Source organism: Crocodylus siamensis, unplaced genomic scaffold, assembly GCF_052110815.1.
Source record: "Crocodylus siamensis isolate JL-2025a unplaced genomic scaffold, ASM5211081v1 HiC_scaffold_177, whole genome shotgun sequence".
Classification (NCBI taxonomy): Eukaryota; Metazoa; Chordata; order Crocodylia; family Crocodylidae; genus Crocodylus; species Crocodylus siamensis.
Window position 1 is genome coordinate 46,190 of NW_028324587.1, and position 7,007 is coordinate 53,196.

Consider the following 7,007-nt stretch of genomic DNA (forward strand, 5'->3'; position numbering starts at 1 on the left):
CTTTATTGAAGAGATAGAATTTTAGCCAATTTTTAAAAGGAAATCTTCATCTTTTTACAAGGAGGAAGCAAGTTTGACCACCTGAAACCAGAGATCCTGCTCCTGCCTTTGTTCGAGGTAATTTGCATCACCACAGAGCCTCACCACAGAGCTCAGGGACACCTCACACGTAAGAAATACCTGCCCAGGAGAGCACCCCATCTATTGACTCCTCTGTGAAACAGGAAACACCATAACCAGAAGGAAATATGACTACAACCTGCTTACCACCAAACAACTTCGAGGTAAACTGACTGTTCCAACTTTTCTCAGAGTCTAATCTGCATCTAAAACAATCTGGTCCAAACAGGAGATATTACCACACCTTCAACTCTTCTATGAAATATGAACTTTCATTTCTACCCAGGAGAACTTTTACAATCTTTTCTCCGATGCCAGAAGAAGGCTGTTTGTGCCTGAAAGCTTGCAAATAAAGACCTTTTTGTGCCAAAATCTAGTGGGTCTAATAAAAGATATCACCTCTATCAGGAGTCCTGATTGCTATCTCATCTAGACCAATACAGCTACAACCTGGATACCTGACTGCCAATTAGGCACATTTTTAGAGAACCCCACTACTCACATCTCAGCACCGTTAGACACCTAAATACTTTTAAATAGATCTGGCTTTGTCTACTTGAAGAGACACCTCTCGTGAGAGGGCAGGATCAGGGGTAGAAAGAAGCAAAGTCTTAGGTGGTATTCTCAAAGCCTTTCAGATGATGACAAGTACTGAGAACTAGTGCAGTCCCCTTCATCCATGTACTAATAAGGGTCAGGACCAGTGACAAGCAGCTGTCAACACAGGACGGTAACTGGAATTCTGAGGGGAAGAAAGATGGAAACAATTTTGCAGGCTTCATCCAGGGAACACCTTAACAAAGGCCCTGTCTGATGAGACACACACTGTGCTGTCTTGTTTAATGAACCTGATGACACAGTGACACAAGAGAGATGCAGAAGATTTTCAGTGCAACAGGGGCACTGCCTGGCCATAGGCCACAGCTTGCATCTTGCCCATGAAAACTCATGGTTGTCATGTGAGGCCACAGATGACAGGAACAGGGCAAGTGCAGTGCTCATGTTTAAGAAAGGGAAGAAGGAAGACCTGGGGAATTACTGACCAGTCAGTTGGACCTTGATGCCGGGAAAGATCATATAGTAGGTCCTCAAAAACTCTATTTCTATTTCTAAGCACGTGGAGGAGAACAAGGTGATCAGGAACAGCCGGCATGGGTTCATCATTAGTAAGCTAAGGAATACAGACTAGATAGAGGTACTGTAAGCTGACTACACAACTGGTTGGGTCATCGTGCTCAGCTAGTAGTCAGCAATGGCTCAAAGGTCCAGTTGGGAGGAGGTATCAACTGGGATTCCCCAGGGGCCTGTCCTGAGCCCAGTGTTGATTAATACACTGGAGTCGCATCATACAAGCATTTAACTTACGCTAATTCAACTATACGCGCTCAGCAAAAAAAAAGACCTGAAAAATAATAATTTAAATAGTGTGGGCGATTCCACCCGCCGTTCCGCTCAATGAGTGTAGGCCTCAGAGTCAGCGTGAGATGGGAGACTTGAATCTGCTGTTTCCTCTGTTGGTCTCAGTTCCCGCGTGCGTCTCATAGTGTGAGTATCTCACCACGCTGAGTGTGATTCTAGTGTTTAAAGATACAATCCCTCTATGGAACGAAGCCTCAAAATCACATGTAGTATTACGGACGATTTGAGACTGTACCAAGAAATGTTTGAGCAGCTCAAGAGACAACAGCGCCAGTTGCTGATCACCATGTTTTCAAGAAAAAACAACCAGAAGCAGATGAGCCTGGGCAATGAACGTCTCGAGCTGAACCAGAGCCAACCACTTTGTCTACGACTCACTCTCCGTAATTTTGACTATACACAATTTTCGCCTTATGCGCTGACTTTAGAACCTCATCCCCCCCGCAGCTAAGATGCGACTCCACTGTATTGCCATTCATTGGTCCAGTGATCTGTCCCTGGAGGCTGTGAGATATCAGAGCTCTTGGTGGTTAGCATCCGCAGCCAGACTTATGCTACACGCTTCACGTGCCAAACCCCAGAGTGCACCTGTGTCACCAATGTGCAGTTTAATCTTGGGCAAGTGCCTCAGTGTCTCCATGCTTCAATTGTCCTTTTTGTAAAATTGGGAGAAGAATGACTATGTCTGGTTCATGGAGACGTATGAACACAATGCTTGTAAAGAAGCCTGAGAGCCTTCCACAAACATGATAAAAGAGCCCATGATAGCCTTCATTATTAAAATGTTCCTTTCACTGAAGCACAGCACAGATGAATTTACACTATATCTCAAGGTCATTCACTTGACTTTTTAAGGCTTGTGGTATCAAAGAGCTAATGGAGGCTTCTTCCAAATTATATGGTCATGGGCTGAATTCAACCTAACTGCTGGGTATAACAGCTGCACTTCGTTAACCAGAAACATAAAATGCAGTCAAGCTCCTTTGTGGGACAGACCACAGGCAAGGCTGGTTTAGGAGTTAGCTACATGGACCAAAGTATGAAAGCCATACAGGGGTCTCAAGTCCATCTGGGATATCTAGATGGTACAACATTTTAGCCCAAAATAGTAATACTCACAAAATAGATGTGCCAGTAACTCATCACCTTCAGTCTCATTAAATTACTTTTCATGCTTTATCATTTCCAGCTAATAGTGGGGCACCAGAGGTAAAGTCTATTCCTAATGTTCGATCCATAAAGTTTCTCATTCAGCCTCCCTGCATATCACTCCAAGATGAAGATGACCACCAGCTAATTGTTGAGGACAGCTCTAGCCTTGTAAATTCAAACAAGCACTGAACCTCGCTAACTTCATCACCAGAAGCCAACTTCCTACAGCCCAAAACACACTGAATGGATCCAGGCCATGCCATGACAAGACACGCAAAACCTGCCAACATTACCTCCAGTATGGCGATATCTTCACAATGCAATACAGATCTTGTGCCCTGGTGGAAAAGACGTGGAGACACCAAGCAACAACTGCGCACCAGAATGAGCGCACAAAAATCTATCACAGACAACAACAGAATACCACCTGTCTCCAACCTCTCAGGCCTCACCTTCAAAGGGAATTTACAAGCCACTTTTCACAGATGAGCCTATGAACTGCACTTCGTCAACCTCCTAGGTACAGACACTCACGGACCCAATATAGACAGTGGAATTCTGACTCCCAGGCACCTTCTCCACTTTTCCCTGTGTTGCTACAGAGGTAAAAGTGGAGACAGTGCAGAGGAGAGCCACGTGCATGATCAGAGGTCAGGTTAACTGACCTTATGACAAGAGGCTGAGAGCTATGGGACTCTTCAGCCTGGAAAAGCGCAGGCTCAGGGGTGATCTGGTGGCCACCTATACGTTTATTAGGGGTGTTCACCAGGATCTGGGGGAACGTCTGTTCACCAGAGCGCCCCAAGGGATGACAAGATCTAATGGTCACAAACTGCTCTGTGACTGTTTCAGGCTGGACATAAGGAAGAACTTCTTCACTCTCTGAGCCCCCAAGGTTTGGAATAGACTGCTGCTAGAGGTGGTTCAAGCACCCACTTTGAATGCCTTCAAGACACCTTTGGAAGTTTATCTTGCTGGGATCCTATTATTCCTGCTGACTTCCTGCCCCTGGGCAGGAGGCTGGACTCGATGATCCTCCGGGGTCCCTTCCAGCCCAAATGCCTATGAAATCTATGGCGGGAGGCTGCCCGTTCTTGCCCCGATGCCAGGGGCGCTATCTGCGGCTCCGTTCCACCCCTACATCACAGTCCAAGCCTCGCAGATTGCATTCAGATGACAATGCTCCCAGCCTACAGCCAGACTAAGCTTAGCTCTCATTGTCAGGCCTCAGATGCACACACATTCATACCGCCCTCCTCTCACTAGGGCCTCTCGCACTCCACTCCCTCTCACAGGGTCTCTTTCATGCATCGACAACTTGTACCGCCTTGCTCCCTCCTGGAGCGGGCCCTTCAGCCATAGGCTGTATTTAGCTCATACCTTGGGTGGCAGACGTACCATCTTTTGGGCCTCTGCCACGACTCCCACCAGGGTAGTGGCCAGCCAGTTACCCGACCAGGTCCAAGTTTGCCCTGGCCCTCCTGTGCCAACTCTATACACTCACACACCCATACTGGGCTCCCAGCCCTCTGGCTTCCCCCTCACTGGGGCTCCTCATCTCTGCCCCCTCACTGGGGCCACGGAGCTTCCCTCCCCAGTAGGGGCTCAGGTGGCCATAGCCATGCCTGGCCCCATCTGGGTCTTACACCCTCCTTGGGCTCAGGTGGCCATAGCTATGCCTGGCCCCCTTGTACCTACAGTGTTGTGGCGGCTAGGGGTTGAGGTGCCCCAACCCGCCTTTCCCTGGGGTGGTAACTGGCCTGGCATTTCCTGGAGGCTCCCATGCTACTAGGAGCCCCACCAGGCCACCCATCCCCAGCAGGGTGCAGTTTTAGGTCATGTCCAGGACCAGGAGCCTCCAAACCATCCCCTTAAGCTCCTACCTTTACCTCCAAGATGTTGCATACAGCCTTGCGGCCAGGCAACGTTTCCGCAGGGCCTGCCAGCAGCAAACTGCTCTGTTTATATCGGCAGGCACAGTTCCAAACTGCCGCTGTAATCAGGCATCTGCTGGCTGTTTGGCTCAGCCCTTAAAGTGGCAGGCACCACCAGTGCCCTGCCACAGTGCGGATGGAGTGAGGAGGGTGACACTCACTCCATCTGCACCTGGAGCTTGGGGAGTCCCAGCAGCAGGAGGTTCATTTTGAGGAACACCAGCTACACCACCAAACCAGGATCCAAGCAGGTGTGGTGGGGTGTCACTTCCTCTTCAGCAATGCTGAATGTCCTCTCACTCAGAACACCGGCCGATACACAGGACAGGTGTTCCCGAGCAACCCTGGCCAGATCCGGCCACATCTGGCTGCAGCATTCCCAGGCAGCCAAGGGGTCGCACAGCAGTCGCTCCACATCCTTGGCCACCGTGGAGATAGACAGCCACTAAGGCCTGAGCACTACCTGACTGATGGTAGGGTCTGGTGCCCCTGGACCCCACCATAGAAGCTATGCCCTTGGCCCACATAGGCAGCACTTGTGGTGGAGGAGGAGATTGACTGGTGGATAGTGTGCTGGCACAGGACAGTGGATCCCCCTCTTTCATGTCCTCCCACCTCCACAATTTTGCCTCCCTGACTCTCTTCACCAGCACCTCCATCCACTGATTCAGACTTTGGCTGCTGCATATGCTGTCCTTCACCCTCAGGTCACACATGGAGGCCAGCACATAGACCGTACTAGACCCCAAGGGATCAAACCATTTCCTGATGCCCTCCTTCAGCCACCTCACCAGTGCTTGGACATCTGATGACAATGGCTTGCCCCAGCCAGGAACACTGATCCCCTGGAAGCTCTCCTTTTGGTTCTCAAGTTCCTTCACTACAGGGATCACCTGGCTAAGGAGGACATTGCCAGAGCTGAGGGTCTCAGTGGCCTCAAGGAAGGGGCTGAGGACCACCAAGATCTGGGAGATGGTATCCCACTCAGCGTTGTTAAGGGGGCCGCTGATCCCAATCTCCCCAAGCAAGGCCATCTTATGGATGGCCTTCTGTTGCTCCACCAGCCTCTTGAGCATCAAGTATGTGGAGTTCCACCAAGTCTCCATATCCTGCATGATTTTGAGCTGCCGGACTTTCAGCTCTGCTTGTTTGTCCTGCAGCATTTTGTCCTGCTTGATGCTCCAGTGAAAGTAGCCTGCCACCTTCCTGCATTTTGAAATGAGCTTCCTAGTGGTGCTGGTACCATCACTGGCAGCCCCGTCCCCCTCCAAGTCATCCTGACAATGAGGTGGAACATGTGCCATACAGCGGATACCAACCAAGTTGGCATTAAGGACTGCCTTGACCATATTGGTCCCATTGTCAGTGACCATGAACCCATAGGTGAACTCGCCCTTCCCAACAAGCCACCCCTACACCAATCGGTTCAAGGCCCCCATGATCTTTGTTGCTATGTGGGACTGATCCATCACCTTGGCTTGAAGGAGAGCCCACCAATGACATGACTGGTTGCACCAGTGCCCTGTGAGGAAGATGTAGGCATGATCGCTACCCCCACTGCTCTAGATGTCTGAGGTGAATCATAGAAGTCGGGTCGGAGGGGACCTTGTAGATCTTCAAGTCCAAACCCCTGCCTGGGCAGGAGAAAAACTGGGCTCAAATGATTCCAACCAGGTAAGCATCAAGCCTCTTCTTAAAGACCCCCAGGGTAGGAGCCAGCACCACTTCCCTTGGAAGTTGGTTCCAGCTCCTAGCCACCCTAACTGTGAAGCAGTTCTTACGGATGTCTAATCTAAACCTACTCTCCAACAACTTATGGCCGTTATTCCTTGTTATGCCAAGGGAAAAAGGTCTCTCTCAAACCCTTCTGGTCCCCCCTAGTGAGTTTATAGATGGTCACCAGGTCCCCCCTCAGCCTTCTCTTGTGAAGGCTGAACAGGGTCAGGTCCCACAGGCTCTCATAGTAGGGTCTGCCCTGTTGGCCCCGGATCGGGCGGGTGGCCCTCCTCTGGACCCTCTCAATGTTGCCCACATCCCTCCTGAAGTGGGACGCACAGAACTAGACACAGTACTCCAGCTGTTGCCTGACCAGTGTCATGCAGAGGGGGAGGATCACTTCCTTGGTCCTACTTGAGACGCACCTGTGGATGCACAACAAGGTCCGGTTGGCCCTACCAACCGTGACCTCTCATTGGCGGCCCATGTTCATCTTGGAGTCAATAATAACTCCAGGATCCCTTTCTGCCTCTGTGCTGTCAAGAAGGGAGTTTCCCCATCTTATAAGTGTGCTGCTGGTTACTACTGCCCAAGTGCAGCACTCTGCACTTGTCATTATTGAAATGCATCCTGTTTTTGTTAGCCCACCCATGTAACCTATCCAGG